Source organism: Thermobia domestica, chromosome 12 (genome assembly GCF_964235325.1).
Source record: "Thermobia domestica chromosome 12, izTheDome1.hap1.1, whole genome shotgun sequence".
In the NCBI taxonomy this organism is placed as follows: Eukaryota; Metazoa; Arthropoda; class Insecta; order Zygentoma; family Lepismatidae; genus Thermobia; species Thermobia domestica.
Window position 1 is genome coordinate 208,159,401 of NC_137465.1, and position 25,318 is coordinate 208,184,718.

Here is a 25,318-nt window from a genome sequence, read left to right on the forward strand (position 1 = left end):
GTCATATAAAGAACTTCCTGACCTTATGACAAGTTTTGACAGTTACTAAATTTTATAGGTTTGATAAAAGATGGTTTGTATTCCTCTATTTTAATTGTGTCCCAGTTTTTAGGGACAATAACGATGACTGAGATAATGATTGATCTTACTGTAATCTTCGGCATCCATATCTTTATGATTTCCTCTGACCCTTCTTTATATTTGCATAGGTCTTGCGTTTTTTCAACCCAATCAACCAATTTCTTTCTGGAGCGATAAACATTTGTGTTTCTGTTAGACTGCTGAAATATCGTAAGAGATGGATAAGATAAATAGTGTAGTAAGATAACAAATCACATAAACCACTTCTTGAAACGAAACAGTTTTATTTAAAATGTGTAAATCAGCTATGTGCAATAGCCGGCCCCTTGACCAGTCCCGGCTCACTGTGCCTTTTTATCCGGCCGGCCTGACCCCTAATTGAAAATATACTCTTACATAATCTTAAAAATGAATTGAAAATATTTCCTGGATAACTGATGTAAAGTGGGCCACAGAAATTCTTGATGTACAAAGTCCTCGAGATAGGCAACCCAACTAACGCCTGCTCCAAGAGTAATTACGCTTGGTAGTAGCTAGCACAGCAGTGTGAAGTTGCCCCCACCTATAAAAAGCACAAATCATAAAGTGTGTTTCTGTGCAGAAGTGGAGCTTAGTATCATACTTAGGGCCTAGTATGGGTCATAAATGTTTCCTAGCAATTATTCCGAACGTCTTCCACTATTACTCCTACTACTAGAAATAATAATATTTTCGTTCGCCATTTCCAACACGTTCCATATATCTGTTCAACCAAAATGTGTAAATAGAAACTATTCTTTTTTTATATTCGTATGTATATTTTGTTAAAATATCAATATAACGCATACATAATCCAAAGAAAGCGTCTTACTTGTATTAACATATTTGTATTAACATTTTTTAAAGTTGCCCTAAAATTAGACAAAACTTACAGATAAGTCGGGATTTCGGGAGTTTGTCCGGACCTCCGGGACACACCTCTGAAACTATGAAAATTTTGAAGAAAGCGTTCCATTATAGTTTCATGTAGAAGGTATTCTACTGTACGTTTTAAGGAAAATAACTGCAATAAAAATAACTGAATATCACTGAACAGTAAGCCATATAATAAACTAACTTTTAGTATATGCAGAAGTAATTATAATAGATTTGCTACAAAAATACCTACACAGAACATAATAAATTCTATGAGCTCCGAAATACAAAGTAACAAAATAGCGTATAAGATTCAGTCTAAAAAGCAATTGTTACTTAAAGAATGAACATACAATATTCCGAGAATCGAGATAAAACGAGAAATATTTACGATATTTTTCATCTCGGCTCAATTCTCATCTCCAAAGTGAGACGATAATTTGAGTTAGTCTTGTCCCGTCTCGAATGTAAAATGTTAATTCTCGTCTCAATTTTCTTTGTTTTGTTTTAGAAACAAGATGAGAAATTCATCTTTTCGTGGGCAACACTAAACAAAACCGAAATATTCTTGACAAATATCACGTTGCTGGTTGTAATGTTATGCCCTGAGTGATAATAAATTATTATTAGTTTATTATAATTATTACTATTGTTATTCCTAAAGATTTAATAGTTCAAGTATTGAACCATCCGAGTGTTCAAATATCTGAAGATATTAGAACATGTGTCATCGCTGATCAATCGCCACTGAAAATTCTAAAGTAAATAAAGTGTACTGGTCGTTCGTGGATAAAAGTTGATTACCTTCTGATTATTGGTCAAGCGCCTTGACCACTGAACCACGATTAATACGCAGTAATTGATTCGTCTTTAGTTTGTTTACGAGTATAATATACGCGACGAATTTCATTCAAAATAAAAGTAACGCTTTCGGTGAGTGGTTAGCATTGTGGTTTTCTAAACAGGTGATCCGAGTTACAGTCTCCCCTTCGCCGTTAACAACGTTTTAAAATGTTTCATTTACAAGGCTGAGCTCCAGTTGGATGCCACTAAATGAAAGATAATCTCCCGTGGAGAAATTCAGTGATGATGTAATCCTGAAAATAAAGAAAGAAAAATGAATGGAGAAAACGAGTTATAGAGTAAATTCTGTTAATGGTTCCATATTTGATATTAACCGTTAATTTTGTACATTTTTAAATTGTTGTTTATTGACACCATATTCTCCTTTTTTCTCCTTCTGTCTCAATGTGTAAATTTTCACAAATATTATTCAAATCAAGAACCTTCAGTTTTATTTACAACCTAAGGGTAAATACGCTTAGTACGAATAGGTTCTCCAGCTCGTTTGAGTGTTATCGAATTTTGCATTTTTAATATTTACAAATAAATTACTACATGCCAATATTTAGCAGTTTCAAAAGTCATTTAACGAATAATGAAATCGGACAAGTTCTTTTTTTTTTTTGAAGTAATATTACGTATAAATCAGTGGCGCCGGAACCTAGGAGCTCAAAGCCCTGTTAAAAACCCAAAATTTTCATTAGAGGCTGGGCTCTTCCCCCGGATGGTTGACCCATATTTTAATTGATTTGCAGGTAGGACTATTGTTAATAATTTTAAAACTCAGCGCAAGGCTTTGTGTTTACTTAAAAAATAACGTAGTACATAACGCATAATCTATCCGTTATTTGATACGTATATATGCATAGTTATTTGAAGTAAGTTAACTTGTTTATAATCTCTCATTTGAGTTAATCATAAGATTATTTAAGTTCACCGACTCTTCTCATCAGTGCCTCTGGTGTCCGTATATTTTTTCTGGTATTGTGCTGTTTACTGTAAGTACAAGTATCCAAAAACTCCCTTCTGTCATTTCGTCAGCCAGCGTTTCTCCTCACTCCTGCACAGAAACACACTTTACGATTTGTTCTTTTAACAGGTGGGGGGCAACTTCATGCTGCTGTTCTAGCTACTCTACCAGGCGTAATTAATCTTGGAGCAGGCGTTAGTTGGGTTGCCTATCTCGCGGACTTTGTACAGCAAGAATTTCTGTGGCCCACTGTACACCTTGGAAAATATCCGTGTTGGAACATCCAGTGTACCACGGAACATTGAAAGGTCAGTTCAGAACATTAAGAATCAAATTTTACCTTAAATTGATAAATAAATACATCTTTTCTGCCTTTCTTTAGTAAATAAATATTTTGGTTACCGTTACAACAGTTTCTGTGTTTCTGTGGTGTTAGTATACAATGAACGAGTTTCCCCCATTAACCCTTATGCATTACCTTGGGTTCCTTTTGGGATCCTAGAGATATTTAATGTAGTATATTCCCTAAATGAACGTAAGTATCTAAAAGGCTAATTTTGTTTTCCTTGTCATGTAAAAAGTTATTATTTACCACTGTCTGGATCGTAAAAGGACTCTAAAGTAATACCCATGTAACTAATAAAATATTTTTTTCTTACCAAACGAGTAAACTTAGTAGTTTATATAATGCACAATAGGTGGTAGAACTTACTAATATATTGTTCCCGAATAAAGTAAGTTGGTGTAGCAAGAGAAAAGTTTTCTTACATTACGCTATAGCTTGAAGCAATAGATACTTTGAAACATACTTATATTTCTGAACAGATTATGAATGACCAGTGGCTAGTTTCAATGAGCTAAAGCTCGTTGCTTCATACAAGAACCCCAAGAAGCTGGTATGACTTAACTATTCTGGGTTGTAGTTGTGCCTCTTATCTGGTGACGAGATCATCAAGTATTTTTTTCTAGGATGACGTTGATGTCCGTGATGCCGAAGGTGACAGTATGCGTTGCAGTCCAATGCAATAGTTTTATTGATTTGAAATGTAACTGTATAAAATTTCAGTACGAAACACCAATAATTTCTTATTTTTAATTGGGTTCTCAAAAGAACCTGACGGTATTTCCTATGTTATACAGGGTGGCCTAAATTAGATATACACACCTGCATTGATCAAGTATAACATTTTAGATTATGGGTTTATGTTTATATGATCAGCTCTTCCGAGCTTAAGATATGAGTAAAAAGACTTTAAGAACAAACAATAAATAAACTAAGTCTACCTGATGGATAACAATAAGAAATGATATAAAACGCAATGAGCTGGTCAGTACAGTACTGTATACCTCTTTCGGGTCATCCTATATTTTTCAAGATAATACACAAGGGTTAAATATTTCCATTCGCTTGTTATGGAAAAGTTATATAATGTCTTATACGGCCCTCAACGCCATTAAGTCCTTTGTGATTGGCTCACGCCTGTTTCAACTTGCATATACCTGGTATAAATATAAGCACAAAAAGTGAAAGCCGATTCGAGAAGAAGAAAGTGCAAACATGATGTTGCGTCCCATACATCTTCCTGTCTAGTTTATTCAGATAAGAGTCCGAACGTAACCACGTATTACGCTTCATGCTAAATAAAACAAAAGTACTTTTCCACTGTAATTTTCTGTTTCTGACAAATTACGAAAGCTGAAGCAGTGCTTGTTTCTAGTCTAAGTTTTGAATTGGAGTAGTTCGTTTACCACGCGTGGGTTTCTAGCCATATCTCATGAACTAATTCTCGGTTTTGATGTTTCAAAAAATTATTTGAAATTAGACTTTATCAGTGGCGAATTTAGGATTTTGCTTCCGGGGGGGGGCTATGTACAATACGTATGTTTTTTTCTTTTGGGTGCCGACAAATTATAATGACGTTATGTATATATCAAATTTATTTTAAGGGGCTTGAGTCCGATAACTACCCTCTAAATACACCAGTAAACATTACTATTTTAAATTTTTATAGGGAAATAATTTCTAAGTATCCTCTTACTTTTCTAGATATTTCAAAGTGAAATCCAAGTGAAAGATTGGGAGGAGAGTAGAAAATCAAGAGATTTATAAAAAAAATTAATTTTGTAAACATATTATAAAGTAATTTTTATTAATAACAATACTCACTTTCGTGTGTGCAATTTGGCGGTTACAAGATGAAAATTTACTAAGATCTTTCAAAGCTATGAACAGGGGCGTCCGTTGTGGACGGTAGGAGGCAAATGATCTCCTAAGATTCAGGCGAATATAGATTTTAATCAAGAGTAGAAAAAATATAATAATACACTACTAAAAACATGAAACTCAATATATATCGGAGAGTTTTCTCCCCTTTCCTTCACCAAAAAAAAAAAAAAAGAAAGAAAAATGAAATGACTACTAGTTATGAGAGCACAAGTGCAAGAGTATGGAATTTGTGGGCTGCCATCTTGAGATGCCAATTTGAAAGTAAATTAATTCGATATCAAAGCCTTAAATTTCTATTGGAACCGAAAGTTATAGATATATTGATTGCGATTTCCGAGCTAAATTCGCAGAATTTGAAATAGGGTCTCACCCACGCGAGTGGTCAACCAGGTCCGAACCACCTCGAAAACTTCGTAGCGTGATATACATGTGTACATGTTCTTAATAAAATTATCCGTGTTAATCAGAAAAATGATAAAAGTAGCCTAAAGATTTGGTCTTACACTTCATCTGTGCTCTTTCGTTTCTTATAAAAGCAATCTAGTTCTATATTTTTTGAGAATATAGGTGGCAGCACTTGACTATTACTTCATCCGGAGTTTCCGGGAGTAACCGGTTCAATAGTATATAGAGTAGTGCTTTGCATTATTGGACTCCCTCCCAAACTTTGAACCCCTCCCAACAAAAATATCTGGTTACGCCCCTGGTTTGGAAGTCTACCATAATTTCATAATTTCAAACAAAACGCATTTGTTAATAGTAATAATAACTGGACAGTAGTTTTGGGGCCGCAGTGGCTCAGTGTTAGAGCGTTTACCTCTGGTGCATGGGATCGTTGGTTCGATCCAAGCTCGCGCCAAGTGAACTTCGTAGTAGACAAACACGGTGTGCATGGATTTCCTCGGGGTTCTCCCGTTTCCTCCCGCTTTCCTCATTCCACCATTTCATTAATTTCTCATCATCACCGTCTCCTTTAGCCTACCCGGCATAAGCGGTAAAACTTAAGATTTAATTTCATTTTAATTTTTAATATAGTAGTTTTATTTTGCTATTTTACTGTTTGGACAATTTGTAATTGGACAATTTGTAATTTGTAATTGATCAAGATTCCATCATTGATAATTTAAATAGGAGCGAACAAGACTATAGTCACCTATGCTTAGAAATCCTGCCGTTATATTTTGTACATGTTTTATGAAACAAATCTTCCGCATTTGAGATGACGTAGTGTAGCTATAAATCAAGTTGAAAAGGAGTGCGTTGCGTTCATAAAGAAAGTGTCTTCTAAAGTGTGAAGTCATCTGAAACGATTGCTTTATATGACAGTCCTTGTCGTCTTGTCATATCAGAAACTTTCTGTGTAATAATTAATTAACATCTCTTCGAAGGAGCTGCTTTATGTGGAATATGAAACGCTGGGAGTGGGACCAACAAATTTTAAACATGAAATCTTTCGTGTTAGTTCTTTATCACTGCCGTTCACTTGTCTTTTTAAGAAAAGATTTTATTACTTCCTTCCTATTTCTAACTATCAAATATCCTTCACGTGTTAGTGGGAGCTAAAATTTTCCTTCCTCAGTTGCGCCTTCCATATAAAATTTCTTTGATCTCAAATTCTCGCAAATACTAAAATTCTAACACCTCATATGGGCGAACCGCCTCAAACTCGTTTTCTTCCCTTCTACTGTGGGTCAAATCTCAAATATACAGGATGTTTCAAAACAACACCGTGATTACTGATACCAAGATAAGACCAAAAGTATAGACCAATGTAGGTGCAGAAATCCGTCATTTCGGAGTTACAAGCTGCTGAAAACAGTAAAAAATATACCTTAAAGGTCCATAACTCCAATAGACTACTATGAGAGCTACCACAGTCGGGTCAAGACTTCACTTACAAACTAGTATGTGTGCTTTCCAAAAATATATGTTTCAGCATCATGTTACTATATATACACTGAGAAAAAAAGGACTAGGATTTCCGTGTGGATACATCGTATTTACAAGGGTGCTCTCCTTAAATAATGTAATTTCATGTATAAAAGTACAGCAGGTGGAAACACCATGCCAAGTCTGGAGTTCGGCGTCGAACTAGACTCGCTGTGATTGAATAATTTTATTCACATGATTGATTTCGTGTTAAAAACTATTACTCTTGAAAGGTAGGGAGTCACAGATTTAGAAAGAACCAAGAGGGGACACTCGTAGGAAGGTAATAACAACATTATATACCTACGTTACCACCGTCGGAATGGGTATGGCGTTAATTCTAGATTTGAAATGGTGGTCCCACAATACAAAATTTTCGCTGGACGGTGGTATAGATCGTACTACTGATGAAACAACATCACTTAATGTGGTGACGCGCGTAACCTGGTAAAAACAGCATTTACATGCCGACTGGATTATGCATTTTTCTCCGTGTATAATGTATAATCAGAAAGCACAGTGAATGTAGTTCTACAGCGTCACGTATCGACGTTTCATACATTCCAACAAATAGGCCTGATAGCCTAAACCTTCGGGATAGTCAGTTTCGAGTTTGAACGAATTGTGACGTGTTAGTTGGCTTCTAGAGGAAGAACAGTGAGGACGTATTCAGAGCGTCTATCGTGAGTTAACATTAAGTTTTGTTACTAGGCGGTTGAAAGCGAGAAACGGTTGGGACGTTCTTTCGCGAATGACTATACGACAGCTTTCCGAAGAACTAAACATCTCATACGGGCCAGTAAAAAACATTTTATCCGCCGATTTAATAGTCAAATCACTTCCTCCTTCATCATGAAAACGCACTGTGTCACACATTGCTTTTGATACTCGAGTTATTGGCCGAAAAGATATTCATGTTTGTTCGCATCCGTCTTACTTACAACATTTAGCACCGTGCGACTTTTGGCTCTTCCCAAAAATTAAAACCGTGCTTAAAGGAAAACGTTTTGACATCATTCGTGACATTGAGAAGGCCATGACAGAGCAGCTGAGTGCCCGTCCAGGAATGCTTCCTGTCATGGATTCAACGTTGGGATAAATGCATTGCTAGCTAAGAAAACTACCTTGAAGGAGATTAAATCAAATTTCATGTAAGCTTATTACTTTGTTGCTAATAAAATTATTCACCGTATTTTTGATTACACATCGTATATAAAACAAACGGAACGAGCAACTGCACTAAACTTTCCTGCTCTAAGCGATCCCGGGTTCGATTCCCGGTGCGGCCACTTGGTCGAAAAAGTGTATAACGCTTTTTCAGGCCAGCCACCCTGAATGAGGTTTTCCTGAGTTTTCCTTATTCATACCAGGCAAATGCCGAGTGGTACCTAATTTATAGGTCCCAGGCTGCTTTCTTCCTTCCCTTTCCTCGGATAGTGTGATCGCTGAGGGACGTCATCCCTCAAAACGTGACGGGCTAAAATGACCTTAGATGCTGAAAGACCAGAAATCTAAATCCTCATTTCCTGCTCTAATTCATGATTATAAATCATGCTGTATTGAAGTTATTAATAAAAGTTTTCCTTCTGAAATGCAATCAAAATTATAAGGCATTTTTGGGTGACTTAACGTAGAGGAAACTCATCCACAACAGAAGACTACACCTTGTAAATTTTTCCATAACAAATTACTTGTGTGCTATGTTAGATATATTAATGAAATTTTTGTTTATAAAATATCAACAAAATAGCGTGATTTGTATATAACGAAACAAATCAAGTTATCATTCCTCAGTTCCCTTAGCACTCGAGTTTTTCCTCGTACATGGCTTCTTTTACCCTTTACCAAAGTGGACAGAAATCCGAACACAAACATATCCAGGACAGTTAAATTTCCAAAGGCTTTCCCCACAAAGAATCGAACCCGGTACCATATACGCTAAAAACCGCATGCGCTAGCCACTAGACCAGCCAAGAGGGCTCCATCGTGTTCCTCTGAATAATGAAATGGGAATGTATGTGTAATAGAAAGGACACACATTTGCTATAAGGACCAGATTGTGTCACGTGATCGGGTCAAAAGTCACGTTGCGTGCTGAATCGAGTCTGGAGATTCCAAATTAAGATGCGAGATATTTCAAGCACGAAACCTCCGCGTGGACACCCTGGGTGATTCGAAGAATACACATATACTTTATTATTAATTTTTCTCAAGCAACTTGACTGTAAATAATGTTTTATCGATATTTACTTTACGTGCTATACATTTTTTAAAGTTCTTGATTATGTCTTTCTAATAAGCTTTCAATTAGGCATCTCCTTATTATTGTTTTTGAGAAATGTGGAAGAGTTCATTCTTTTCATTGATTTGTCATTGGTTTTAATGTTCATGTTTCGTAATTTTTTTTACTACGTTCTATCCATTTTAGGACAATTTCGTTTGTGAATGTAGAATATACATAGTCTTTTCTATATTTAAGCTGAATTTCAACTATCTCCCTCTTTTAGGTTTTGAGATAAGTGGAGGAAGCTATCTCCCTCTTTTAGATTTTGAGATAAGTGGAGGAAGCTACCTCCTATTTTAGGTTTTGAGATAAGTGGAGGAAGCTATCTCCCTCTTTTAGGTTTTTAGATAAGTGGAGGAAGCTATCTCCCTCTTTTAGGTTTTGAGATAAGTGGAGGAAGCTACCTCCTATTTTAGGTTTTGAGATAAGTGGAGGAAGCTATCTCCCTCTTTTAGGTTTTGAGATAAGCGGAGGAAGTATTTGTTTCTCATTGATTTTCCCATTGACATTAATGGTAATGTTTCGTGCCTTTTTGACTATGTTCCATTCATTTTAGAACAATTTACTTTAGGAATATAAAATCTTGTACATAGTCTCTTCTACATTTGAGCTGAATTTCAACCATCCCTCCAAAGTTCATTGTCAGCGGATAGATCCTTTCCCTATTCCCCTGATTAAGAGAGAGTTTTTGTGCAAACGTTGAAAAACGTGGTTTCTCATTTTTAATGAAGGGTTACATATATATCGAGTTTTATCTCCTAACTTCGGTGATACTCAATTCTTGACAGAAACTTTGAAGGCCCCTTTGACTCTCGTAGGATATAGGTTCTAAAATATATTTTTATTTTTCCGTGACGAAAGAAGCCAAATTCGTTTCTACGTATAGTAATATGATCTGGGCGATAAAAGTGAGTTACTTCTGCTGTTTCATAAAATACCTTTAATTATTTTAAGACATCTCAGTAAAATATTACGTAGATAATTTATGTGTAAAAACTTTATTGTTCTATAGGCTTATGTACGATGTTTCACGAAAATATGAGAACACTGTGTGTGAACTTCCAAGCTACTATATACGGGGTGGTCCATTTTAATCTTTCCATGGAAATATCTCGAAAATGGTTGAACATAAATGAACTGAACAAAAACTCAAATAGAAAATACCATGGGGCAAATCGAATAGTGATGTTGTGGTGCTCCCAGCATCGCCCTTCGTGGGTGCCCAGGGCCCAACTTTAAAATTTTAAATGGAAACATGGAGCGAATGATACCTCGTTCAATAGATCTTCAAACACTAAACAAAGTTGTGACAAAAGATTTTTCATATCGGTTGTCGTATTCAAAATGGCCGCTAAGACATGACGCCTATATCAGATTAAGCGTCTAGTACCACTAATATGAAAGCGGTTGGAGTTAAATGAACAGAACAAAAAGTGAAACACGAAAATCACATAAAGCACGTCTAATGATGTCGTGGTGACCCCCAGGGTTGCCTTTCACGGGAGCGCAGGGCTCAACTTCAAAATTGTCAATGGAAAAACCATAGGTAAGTGATTTCTCGTTCGATAGATCTTTAAAAATTAAAAAGTGTTGTGACAAAAGATTTTTCATATCGGTCACCGTATTCAAAATGGCTGTCACGACATGGTGCCTGTATCAGATAAAAAGTCCAGTACCACTAATATGGAAACGATTGGAGATAAATGAACAGGATAAAACTCGTATAGGAAATCACAGAGGGTATTCATCAATCCACGCCTGAAGAATAATCCAACGGAGAAAAAGATTATTAAAGTATAAGTGACATAATGCTAAAGAGGAAATCGAATTCTTAGAAAATTATCTTTCCGATCTCCCTCCGTAAGTGGGTGAAACGGAAATGAATGGTAATTTCTCAAATGAGAACCCCACTCTTATTTGCAATAGGTATGGCTTTTCTGAAACACTTGAGTGTACAAGTGACTGGTCCTCTATTGAACTAATATTGTGCAGACCACTTTTGAGCAAAACCAACGTTAGTACATATTGTTCTAAAATAGCATTGTTCGACAAATTGGTTTCGCATTTCAGTTGATTCATTTTTGCACAAATCATTGCCTGCAATCAAAATGGAAGGTACCATTTAACAAGAATTTTACCTACTTTTTTTCATTACAGACATCTATCTATTATAAAAACACATTTTGAAAACGCTGACCCATATGAACAATCTTTTGTCACAACGCTGTTTAGTGTATGAAGAACTATGGAATGAGGTACACTTGACCCATATTTTTGTTTAAAATTTCTAAGTTGGGCCTGGGCCATAATGAAAGGTGGCCCTGGGGGGTCCGCGACAACATCATTCGATTTGCCCCATAGCTTTCATATTTGAGTTTTTGTTTGGTTCATTTATGTTCAACCATTTTCATATTAGTGCTACGGGACGTTTATCTGATACAGGTAACATATCTTTCCGGCCATTTTGGATACGGTGACCGATATGAAAAATCTTTTGCCACATCGATTTTTAGTTTTTAAAGATCTATCGAACGAGGTGTCACTCCCCCCATGTTTCCATTTAAAATTTTAAAGTTGGGCCCCGGGCCCTCTTGAAGAGCGGTCCTGGGGCCACCGCGACATCACCATTCGTTTTGTCCCATGGTATTTCCTATTTGAGTTTTTGTTCAGTTCATTTATGTTCAACCGTTTTCGAGATATTTCCGTGGAAAGATTAAAATGGGCCACCCTGTATATATCTATATTATACACATAACGCTAACATTTCAATAGGACATAATGTGAGTGAAATGCGTATTCATTATGAAGTTAATTGGTGATCTGTTTAATTTAGAGCTAAATAAACACTATAATTACCACATTAAATTGACTTGATGGGAAACAGAATCACAAACTACCATGCACAATTGACTTATATTCTGTTATACAATATTTAGAGAACATCTGGACTCAGTAAATCTCTAAAAGTAATCAAATGGGATGAACTTTGTTTTACTTTTACAATCCTACACACTCAAAAGAATGATATGTACCAGATAATTACAAATCAGCCTATTACAACCTTTATTAATTAGTTTCAGAATTTTAATTTATTTTTCTATTATAGTACGCTTTTTATCGTCTATCATGTTATATTATCCTTCAAGGTTCGAACTTATTCAAACAAATTGTTTTAGTTTTTTGTTAAACTTTTTAAGCTTTCAGGTATGGAGTATTGTTGAAAGGAGATGAGGATAAGACTTTTTGACTTGTAAATTTTTGTAAAAGTCTCGCCTTGTCTCGATTTTCGAAAACCTTTCCTCATCTTGTCCCGTTTTGTAAATTTATGTACAGAATTTATGCCATGATTTCTTCTTATTTAATCTAGAAGCTATCACAATCCTCCCGCCTCATAGGAGGTCCATGAAAGGTGTGATATAATAAAGTTTAAATCATATTTATTATCGCAGTATATTGTATAATGACTTGCATATCTTTAAGTGCTGATAAATGCTGTTGATATGTTCGCCTTTGGAAATTTAACTGTCCTGGATATGTTTGTGTTCGGATTTCTGTCCACTTTGGTAAAGGGTAAAAGAAGCCATGTACGAGGAAAAACTCGAGTGCTAAGGGAACTGAGGAATGATAACTTGATTTGTTTCGTTATATACAAATCACGCTATTTTGTTGATATTTTATAAACAAAAATTTCATTAATATATCTAACATAGCACACAAGTAATTTGTATTTATACTAATAATTTTACTAATTCTTCGAAGTTGATATTGCATCGGAATATATTGAAAGTTGAAAAAAATATGAATGGTGCAAAACCGGTTTCTAGAAAAAACCCAAAATCCGAAAAAACGACTTTTCGGTTTGCTCCAAAAACCCGTTCGGTTTTTCGCCGAATCCGGTTTCGCTTTTCTCCAAAACCGTTTCAGTTTTTTCACCGAAACCGTTTTTTCTCTCCAAAAACGAACGCTGGAAAAACGGAGAAAAAAATGAAATGAAATCTTTGAGTTTTACGTCCCACGGTTATGCCGGTTAGGCTAAAGGAGACGGTGATAATGAGAAATGAATGAAATGGTGGAATGAAGAAAGTGGGAGGAAACGGGAGAACCCCGAGAAAACCCACGCACACGGTGTTTGTCCACCACAAAGTTCACTTGGCGGGGGCTGGGATCGAACCCGGGACCCCAAGCACCAGAGGTGAACGCTCTACCACTGAGCCACCGCGGCCCCCAAAACGGAGAAAATGAGCTCCAACGATCATAGGAAAAGGACGCTGGTGAACACAGAGAAACCGGGCTCCATGTTTCACCTGTACACTTGTCCATACAGAAAACAAAAACCGGTTTCGGTAATATATATATATATATATATATATATATATATATATATATATATATATATATATATATATATATATATATATATATATATATATATATATATATATATATATATATATATATATATATATTAGGGTGGCAACGAAAATTCACTTCTGCATTTTTAATGGTCTCAGGATCAAGTTTTATTTCTTTTTATCTCTAATGTTTAGTACAAAAATTTTAAAACAATTAAACAATATTTAGTGGTCGCTCAACGCATCCATAAATTCACTTAAAATCACTAAAATCTGAACATTCACATATAAATACTATGATATCCAAAGTTATCTTTGGAAATATCCTTTAGTAATATTTATGTTTTACGAATGTATATTTTTTCAGTATTTAAGTTTGCGAAAGTATATTCAACACAACAACCGAAAAATGTTTTGACTGAGAATGAATTTACTTGAATTGAGGAAATTTCTTTCTGTGCTGCTCTACAACTTGGAGAAGAAATTGGGCCTGATCTTCCTGATTGCTTAGTTTTCCATTGAAGTTTTGAATCGACGCAATTCCTCGTTCTGCCAGACCACTTACTACATTCAGAGCTTTCACACGCTCTTGAGACTGAAGGAAAGTATCGTTCGTTTCCCTTGTTTCAGGATTTCCTAATAAAAAATCCGTTGAGATTTCCAGTGCTTCAAACAGCTTCCTGGTGTTCCTGGAAACGAAGTCACTAAGACCTTTATCCGTCTTGGTCTCCTCAGTCTTAAGCGCATCAGTTCGTCTCCTTCACTTCCATCCCTAAATAACGCTGTAACTATGTCTTTCTTCATTGCTGCGGGGATTTCAGAATCAAAGAAACTGAGGCTAATAAGTGATTCGCTCAAATACCACGTGAGAAACTGTGTGTTGCTGCTTCTGCAATTTTTGCAATAACATTCTTGTAGGAATGAATACGTTTTAAGAGATTGAGGTCATTTCTTGAAGCTGAAACTGCAAGACAGGAATACCATGCTCTCAAATACACTGCGACGACAAATATGTTGAAGTCGCAAAGCCCGTTCAGCCCACGAGATGTAAGGTGAAACTGCGACCAGAAAAGATACATCTTCAGGCAATAAATCAATTTCACACGATGGTAGGTTCCAGGAACGTAGAATGTGATACCTTCTGGAAGAATTTCGCCAAGAAATATGAAAGTATGTTGTAAAAGTTCTCTGTAATCATATCTGGGTTGATGGTTGCTGCTTGAAGAAAGATATCAGTTCATACTTTACTGAGGCCAAAACCTCTGCAAACAACTTGGTCTTGAATTCCGGTGGTGTCGAACTTCAGCTTGACAATTGAGTTCCATGCCTCAGACAAATATTAAAAGAGTTTTATGTGTGGACCCATTGAAGCACCAGAAACCATATCGAACACTCTCGCCATAATTAGTTCTATTATGTGATGCCTGCAAGGGACTCCGATCAGATCCTTCTGCATTTTCTGTTCCAGTAGGATACATGCTCCATTTTGTGACCCCGTGTTATATGCTGTTGCGCACACGTGTGGTTAAGAGAGAATCATTCAGCAATTTCAAAATAGCTTCCGACTGGGAAGTAACACTTCCATTTAGAATAGCAGACACTCCTAATAGTTTCGTGTTACCATTCCCAGAAATAAAACCACTATGCATAATCTGAGCCGTCGCGATTATCGGCAGCCTTGTATAAATTGTCACTATCATCATCATTATTGTTGGTTGAGGTATTTGCTGAGAGCCTATCCATTTGCTTTCTCTTCCTGGTCTCCTCTTTCTTTTATCTCGTTCTTTTCTTTCTTTTTATCACCTTGTCAATTTAATATCCACTCCGGCAGTTAAATAACATCACAAACACCCAATGTAATATACTTGTCACGCACCCTATATATGAGACCTGTAAACATATCATCACCAAACTTTACAATACGTCGTGAATACATCCGGAGGTCATATACTGTAAGTGTGAAAACTGTAACTCAAAGAGGAAGAGTTGGGCTGATCCAGGTTGACACGCCGAGTTTCGCATGTAATGCTTAAGTGATGAAAAAGTAGCCACAAGTTTGAGTGCGTTGAGCGACTTTTAAATATTAAAATACTTCCAAGAAATTTTGCAAGCATGCTTAAGTAACCAAAAGGAATAAATTTAGGGGGCGAGACTCTGTTAAAATAAATTTCAAAATTTCCCCATATAACTGGTTGCCACCCTAATATATATATATATATATATATATATATATATATATATATATATATATATATATATATATATATATATATATATATATATATATATATAAACTTAATAACTCTTGAACGTTGAGACCGATCTCGGTCGAATTTGCCACAGAGAAAAGGTTCGGGCCTTGGATGGTTTTTAACATTTCACTTTGACAGTACAACTTAGGGCAGGGTTAGGGGTAGATATATATAATGATCGAAAATGACCAATATTAGTGTGAAATCCACAGTTTTCGGGGTCGCTGAGATGAACAGTGACACTTCCGATGCCGATTAAATCCAAATTCAGCGCCGCAATTTGGAGGTAGGGATATATATATATATATATATATATATATATATATATATATATATGTGTGTGTGTGTGTGTGTGTGTGTGTAAAGGAGTGTGCATTTAATGTTTTTATTTCAACCCAGCGAAGCGGATAATGAACGCTAGTAAATAATAATAATTAAGCTATTAATTTTCAATAACAAATTAAATTAGCCGTAAGCCGGAGGCATTAATCTTGTTACTGGTACACCCCACAGCGTCTTTTACGGGTATTTTAACATCCAATTTAATATAAATAGCTGGAAACTTCTCTTTTGGCTTTCATTTCGTAACAATGGGCGATCAATTATTTCCAGCATAGTCATGGTTTTTCTCTAATTTACGTTAATTAATAATATCTTATCGGAATATGTCTGTGTAAACGCAATTTGTATTTAAGTTTTTAAAGGAAAACTACTCTTTTTAAAAGAACACACTAAAAAAATTAGTGTAAAATAAACGATCTAAAATTTGTGTTCATTTACGTTTAAATGAAAATTTCTGTCCTGAAATAGACACTAGAGCAGTGCATTCCAAAATGAGATTAATTTTGATATATCTAATTTTATCTTTCCCACTTTGTTTGCATGTGTGTTTGTGAGTGTGCGTGTGAATATGAAGGACTCTTGAAATGGGGGTTAGAGAAGTACTTTAAACGCGCGAAACGACCCCAAATAATAAACAAACGAAAAATCACGCCACGTCAAAACGGATGAGCGTAGGGGGAACGATATATGTGTGTTGCACTTGATTTTCCCTTATCACCGGAGGATGTCAAGCATATCGTGTGAAATTAATCACGCATCTATTGTCAGCAGCCACTTGGCACTCAAATTGATTACGCCAGTTGGATGGGAACAACACACAATTGATAATATGGCCATAGCACTCCATCTGGGGAAAAGCGATCATAAATCTTTGCAAGAAAAAGTACCAATGTCAAATTTTAAAGGAAATACTGATATCAAATCATAAAAAGTATCACAAATGGATAGCGTGTTATGAGTTATTGTGAAAATCTGGTTTACCTCAAGGTTAAGTTCTAAGTACTAATAAAACAGCCACGTTTGCTTTCAAGGAAGCGACTAAGTGTTCCTCAAACATTTTAATCCGTTTCTGTTCAATCATAAAGAGTTCACATTCCAGTCCAAAATCCTTGCTAAGGACAAGTATAAAGCTCGCAAGTGACTATAAGGTTAACGTACTAATCTTTGGTGTGGAAGATGCAGGCCTCATTTCCGCTCGGAGTTCATGTGGTTCGGATTCCACGTTAAGTTGTAGATCGACGTCTCAAAAAGCCTTGGTATTGAAAGGAATGTTAAACTCCGATCCGAGCAGTGGCCCCACGTAGCGTAGTGGCTAACGCTCTCGCCTTTGGCGCGAACGGTTCCGGGTCCGATTCCCCGTGGGAACTATAGGTCGAAAAGGTGTAACAGTTTCTTCAGGCCAGCCGTCCTGAACGAGATTTTTCCTTGCAAATACCGGGATGGTATCTAGCAACAATCCCAGCCCGCTTCCTTCCTTCTCCACTCCTTTTTTTTCCTCTCCAATTCCCCGTGCATCGCCGAGAGACGTAATCCCTAATATATGTGACGAGCTAACATGGCCATAGATGCCGAAAGCCCAAATATCTAATTCCTAATCTAATCTGAGCAGAAACAATTATAAAGTACGAACGGACCCTGATTCGATCTCAGCCTTTGTAAGTTTGTAGTGGACAATATATTTTTTTTTTTTTTTGTGATTCATCTAAGTCATCATTTACTAGCATTTATCTGGTACCTTACTTACAGACTTCTTTTTCTTCTTCTAAACCTTTTTCCCAGTTAGCTGGGGTCAGCTTATCAAGTCGCTGTCCTCCACTTGTGTCATATCCGCTGTAACACAGCACTGCACCATATTGTTCTTCATATAATCTCCCCCACTTCTTCTCTAGTCAGCCTCGAGGTCGTTTCCCACTCATTTCTATAGCATATACTCGGTGAGCTACATATTCCATAGGTCTTTTTCTTACATGCATAAACCATCTCAGTCTACTTTCTTGCAGTTTTTCTACTACTAGTTTCACCTTTACAGTTCCAAGGATAATTTCATTCTTAAGTTGTCCTTCCGCATCACTCCACGTATCCCACCGTAGCATTTTCGTCTCCGCAACATTAACTTCAGTTCCTCTTTCTCTTTCGTCGTCCAACATTCTACTTCGTATAATAAGGCAAGTCTTACTATTGTTTTGTGAACTTTTCTTTTAAGGCATATTGGTACCAGTGATGCCAATTTAGCCTACTTTTGGCTAAATCTAGCCTATTTGGAGAGGCATTTAGTCATACAGATTTACGAAGTGCTTATAACTTCAAATATAGCTAATTTTATGAACCTCTTTTGTCATTTTGCCTTTTTTATTAGCCGTTAAATTAATTGTAAAAATTCTTTTTCTTTCAAAATAAAGTATTTTTTTAAAACAAATTAGCCTATTTGTCATTATATATCATCGTATTAATTGATTTCTCTAGACAGAGGATATTTTATTACGTAACAAACATTTTTTTATTCTTCTTCTTCTCCTCTCCCCACCCACAGATTTGCAACTATTTAACAATATTTATTGACTCAGAATTTCAATGTCGCTCTCGTAATGGCCCCATTATTTGCTACTTTTTAATTATTTTAATTTTCAGATTTCATTACAAGAATGAACGTTTTCTAATACAAATTTAGTAAGCTGTTCGTTTCTTCAAGCTACAAAGATTGTTTTTGTTTATTAAGGAAGCAAATAGGATATCTAATTAGCTTCAAAAATCTTAATGCAATCATGCTGATTCATGTGGATGTACGGAGAAATAAGAAATGTTTATAAGAACTATGACCTGCCGAAAGAAGTACTACTGAAAATTCGGACAATGGCAGCTACATAAACACAGCCAATCCACAATCCAACGATGGTGCATCCAGTTCCAGTGCCTCTACTAGCTGCGATGTCATCGATGATGACTTATTTCAATTAAGCTGATAATATGGCTGTTGATTTTCACAAATCAGATGAGTTGTTGAATTTTATTGTAATTTAGTCATGTATGTTGCTTGTTAGTCTTCTGCGAATAAAATTCAACAATTCATATTTTACTATAACACCCACAAAAAGGGGGTTTAAAAACCATAATGTGGGTTATAGGTTAGCAGTTCAAAGTCTAGCCATGTTTTGCTTTAAAAAGCTTATTTCTGAAGACTATCTAGCCTATTTTCTTCAGAGGGTGTTGGCAACACTGATTGGTACCTTACGGTCACACAACATTCCTCTGGCTTCTCTCCACTTCGTCCAACCGCTTCTAATTCTACTGTTTACATCTGCTTCTATTCCTGCATTTTCCGGCTACATTGATCCCAAGTACTTGAATGTCTTCGTCATTACCACTTCTTTTTCATCCAGTCCTATTTTTGTATTCTCGATTCCATTTTTCACGAAAGGACAATATAAATATTCTGTCTTAGTTCTACTAATTCAAAGCCCTTTGTTCTCCAATGCTATTCTCTAGGCATCCAGTTTCTCTTTGCAGAGCTGCGTTGGTCTCACTTGCCAACACGATGTCATCCGCAAGTAGCATATCCCACATACATTAAGTTAAAGATGTTTCATTTGTACAAAATGAATGTCTAAATAACGTTAATTAAAGTTAATTTTGACGAAAGTTGAGACAATAGCTTTTGATTGATTGATTAATTTCTTGTCTCAACAGATATGCTATTCAAGATGATACTTAGAGTTTGCAGTTGGATCTGTGAACCACTGTGGTGGTGCGACCTTATTCACGGAAGGACGATCGCTAGCCACTATGCTACTATTACTAAATCTTTGTGTGAGTAAATATCTCTTATCTTCCTCAGAAAAACGAAAATGACAGCTTAGATGGATATTAGGAGAAGGAAAAAGAGTTTTAAAGTGACAACATCTCTCAGTCATGTGAACTAGTTCAGTAAAAATAGCAGTTCGTTCTCGAAACCATTCTAGATTACTGTACCGATTTTGACGATTTTTAGGACATGAGTGAACCATGCTCTAATTTAAGATTTTATTACGTTATTTGGTTTAAAATGCGCAATCTAAGAGGGCAGCAGAAGGGTCAAAATATTTGGGAAAATTTAGTATCTCATGATTCTGTCAACTTAAGAAGATAAAAGTTATACATTCTTCATTTAAAATAAGTGGACCCTATTAAAACATTTTTGAAAATCCGTTTTAAGGGCACCATATCATATATACTATAGCGGAACGAGGTCACAACGAGACATTGTGCCTATTCTGGACTCTTCCTGCACACAATTTGCATGTATGGCAATATTAATTCGATTGCAAATGAAATTCTCTTGCAATGCCGAGCACTATCCCTACATTCTCTGAGGGTTTTACCTCTCAAAAATTCAGTACTGCTAAAATCCCATCAAGTTTGATTGAAATTGCTCTAGGTATTCCACAGTTATCCTGGAACATACATATATTCTTTCAAGTATATGAGGATGTACGACCAACACCTCCGTTGTTTCTCCTGCCACAAAATAAAGAACTGAGTAGAGTAAACAACGACAGATGTTGCCATTGTCAATTCTAGTGCCAGTTGACATGCTCGTTCCGTGACTAAACTTGGACTTAAATATCATCGGGCTACCACAAATTACCTTAGTGTGATCCGAAAACTATGGATTCGACACTACTCACGGCCATTTTGGACATTTGATCTTTCACCCATTCTCGCCCTACATACCGATGAGAGCTGAATAGAGATTTAAACGGATTCGTCTCTCATTTATGCTTATCTTTGAATAAGAGAAAACCATTAAACCTAGTACTTTTTGTCATTATTACTATTATTAATGTATATAATGACGGTGTCCATAATATTTAATCACAGAAAGCTTTTGGTAGAAATAAGCTACAACAACAGAATACACCTTTTCTTTTTATTGGCTGTCATACTAAAGTGGCAAATGTTTATAGTCGTGCTGTAGCTTTTGATTGACTACAAATTGTTTAGTCCAAACAACTCTGATCCACTTGACATAATTTGAGAATTGGTAAAGCCTGTTCTATTGTTGGCGTTCATGTCACATATTTGACAATTAGTTATCGATCAGCCTACTTCAGTGTACTTGTGATTAATAGGTGGTCGTTGTTTTGCTGTAATAGTTAATGGTTTCTGAACATATTGTAAACATTAGCAATTTTGTCACTATGGAAACGTGTTAACAGACAACAGATCAGCTTTAATAGCGTTAAGCATTTTAAATGAATCTTGGTCATTAGCTGGAGTAACTCTAAATAAGCCATTTCAATCCATAAAACTGCAGCTATTCTGGCAAAGTTTAACTGACTTAAACTCCAAGAAGACACGTAATGGTCCCAAAGATCCCTTTAGTATTTGTAATTACCTATTAAGCCATTATAGACCCTATGAAACATAGAAATAATGCTTTACACTGCATTCGTATACTTAGTTTTTATAATTTTAATGGTAATTTGTGGGAGCGTGTAAGTTGTAGAGATCAATCAGTAAAATATAGGCCTAATCCGAAACTGCTAAGATGGTAACAATAACTTAGTTTACAAGGATTCGACTATATGTGAGGTAACTCAACTACCCTTGAGGTGAAAAGTGTGTAGGAAATTATTATAAGGAAAGCTGATTGTTATGTTACCACAAATACTGATATGCTAAGTTGGTTGCCTATGAAGCCAAGGGAAGTAAAATTAGCTTTTCTGGGCGCACACATTTCAATTTCTTTAGATGGATTTGAATTACGTTTTCGAGTTTAGCACTTTTTTTCAGCGACAAGACTACATCAAACGTGGATCTATAACTTAACATGGGCGGAGCCACATGAGCTTCCACCGGATACCCCAAATCAAAGGTTCCGATGCTATTCATATACTCGTAGCCACGAGGAAGCTCACATGTTTCTGTTGCTCTTTCCTGCTAATAGGGTACGAAACGAGCGAAGTGTTTTTTCTTTGCACCTTTAACGAGACCAAGTTTGTAAAACGCTTATTTCAATTGCTTGGCTATGATTGACTTTTTGTTTCTGTTTGTAATGTTTGTCGAACACATTTATTTGTCTGAGAGAGTAGCTTTTTTGTTTCGCAGTCCTTAGATGAGAGTTCGAAATCGCTGACCGGCTATCCCGACCTTTGATTCTGTATAAATCGGCCACAATAACTTGATGTGTGAGATGCTGTAACACTGGAACTAGTGAGCTTGGTAGAAGATGACACAACACTGGATTAACATCTATTTGAACAGTTGAATGACATTAAATGAGTTTTAGCCACTGTATTCTGCATTTCATTCTGTAACGGTTTGCTATAATGTTGTAGGTATAATTCCAAACTATGTCAGTGATTTGAGCTATACCGCCAATTTCTAACCTGAGAGATGTGGTATATACTACCCCAGTCTCTCCAATAAGCTGTCATGACGTTTGGCGTTGGAGACCAGGGTTCGATTTCTAGCAGAAGCTCAAGGGTTTCTGATCCCACGTTAACCGGTAGGTCCACGTCTCATATAGACTTGCTGCTGAAAGGGAGCGCTAAACTGAAAATAAAGTCAAACCCAATAAGCTGTTGTAATTTCGATGTTGGCGATATACATATATCTGTGGTAGTACGTCTTTTGATTTTTGTAGAAGCGTATTCTCCGAAGAAAATTATTTTATGCTTTTTAACATTAGCATGAGATCACAGATTTATTCAAAGCTAACTTTATTTCTTAATCTACAATATTACTAGGATTTAACGGATAAAATATCTAAAGAGGAGACGTTTTAAAATTCCTAGACATCATAAATCTGAACAACACTATATGATTGTGTGTAAAAGTTCATGCGTAGTATTCAAGAAAATGGTTTTAAAAAAATAACAATTTATGAACCTAAAAATTGATGTTGTACGAGTGCTATGTCATATATTGAGTTGAATTTGATACTGACCTATTCTTATGAAGGTCTTTATTATGGCATTAGTAACACGACACTAAGAAATACAATGGTTACTGAGAAATAGGCTAAAATATCATTAACTAACTAACTAACTAACTCTATGGCCTATGGAACCCGGAGGTTCAATGCCGCGTTCACAAAAGCTCTCCACTGACTTCTATCCTTAGCTAACTGCATCCAGTTTCTACTTTGTATCTAAAATATCATTAGTTAGTAAATTTCAATTTTTGTTCAAAAAAAAAAAAAAAACATTACCAAAAATATGATACGTATATCAGTCAAACTTAAATTAAATGCAATCTTTCAGTTTAACGTCCCACGTTTATTTCCTTTAGGCTAAGGGAAATGGATTCATTAGGGCAAGTAAATAACGATGGAAGAATCGGTGGAATGAGCGTGTGGGAGGAAACGGGAGTATTCCCGAAAAAAAAACCCTCACGGACACGGATGTTGTCCACTACAAACTTACTTGGTCGGGGATCGAACCAAGGGCCTCACTCCCCAGAGGTAAATGCTTTATTACTGAGCCGCGGTGAACCCCTTATATATCAGTCAATACAGTCAGTCAGTCGTTAGTTTACCAAAAATAAAATAAATGAACTGTTGTGGCAGTAAACAATTAGGCGTTCGTTGCTAGTATTAACTGACAGCAAAAACGCACGCAGGATTTTTTTCTAAGAGGTAGGGGAGCAAAATAGCTCACATAAGCGAAGTCGCGAATATGCACACTTTGATGCACATAATATTTCACGTAAATACAATTATTACTGACTCCCATTGCAAAGCTTATGAACTATATATAGTACGAGGAGGTACCAAATAGTTTAGTTTGTGCAATCTCCTAGAAGGTGACGAACTACGAACCCCCTCGTTCATACATTTGTATGTTAACCATGCAAATTCTGGACTCGTTAGGACAATTGTTTGCAGGTAAATCAATGAAGGTGCGATGATTAACAAGCTTGAGGCACGGAGCGTCACTATGTTCCTCCTTTCCAGAGGAAATCAGAAAAACATATCCACGAAGAGGTGCAAAAAGTATATGGGGATTAAAGCCCATCCTTTGAGACGGTACTTAACTGGAAACGACAATTCCAGATTGGACACAAGGCCACCAAGGACACCTCTAGATCTCAAGGACCATCTTTTACTGGTGATGCCGCCTTGACGGAGAAAGTTCAGAAGATCATAATGGAAGACAGAAGGATAACCATTGAAAGTTTTATGTGTGCAATATTTATAAGTTTCGGGTCTGACAGGAATACCATTCACAACCAGCTGCATCACAACAGGTCGTAAATAATCACATTAAACACTGTAGGATTTAAGATTTACGTCCCATGGTTATACTGAAAAGGTTAATGGAGAAGGTGATGATGAGAAATGAATGAAATGATGGTATGAAGAAAGTGGGAGAAAACGGGAGAACCCGAGAAAACACATGCACACATAGTGTTTGTCCACCACAAAGCTTACTTGGCGCGAGCTGGGATCGAACCAAGAACTGCATGCACTAAACACCGTAGTGGGTGAGTAAGCAAATCTAAAATGTTTTGAAAGGTATTAAAAAAACTGAACGCTTTCGAAAATTCGGTGGATAATTGCTCTCCCTTGCCTCTCGCTCTGAACGCCCATGACAATTTTTATCTAGCTGGAAGAAATTGTAATTTATTAACATACTGCGCATGTGAAATACAGTTAGCAAGTAAATTATTGTTCTTTTCACACAACATACAAACTACTTGCAACTAATTTTGATTTTGAAATATCACATATTTTTAGTACTGGGTACGGAATATCCGATATCCAAAGTTGCGTAACGATTTAAAAAACAGTATTCCATGTTATGGGTTAGATACAAGCCATGGTTGGCTTCCTTTAACTTCCATTCCCATTTTAATTTCTGCATTGTTGTAAACTGTTAATTATTTTTAATTGGTCTCTAACGATGTACCTGGAAGTTGTAATAAAAAATACATTCTGATAAGGACAGTAAAAACAGACTCAAAGGTACATTTATGAACGAATATATGCTGCTATCAGGTTGCTGTAATAATAATTGCGGTTTTGAATCATCAATTTTCAAGCATTATATCTCAGAGTAGAATTAACTTCATTCATAAAAATAAGAACTAGTTAGAAGCTATGTATTTCTGCTAACAGTATCAATTAGAATCTATATATTTCTGCCAACAAGTCTATTGATTTCG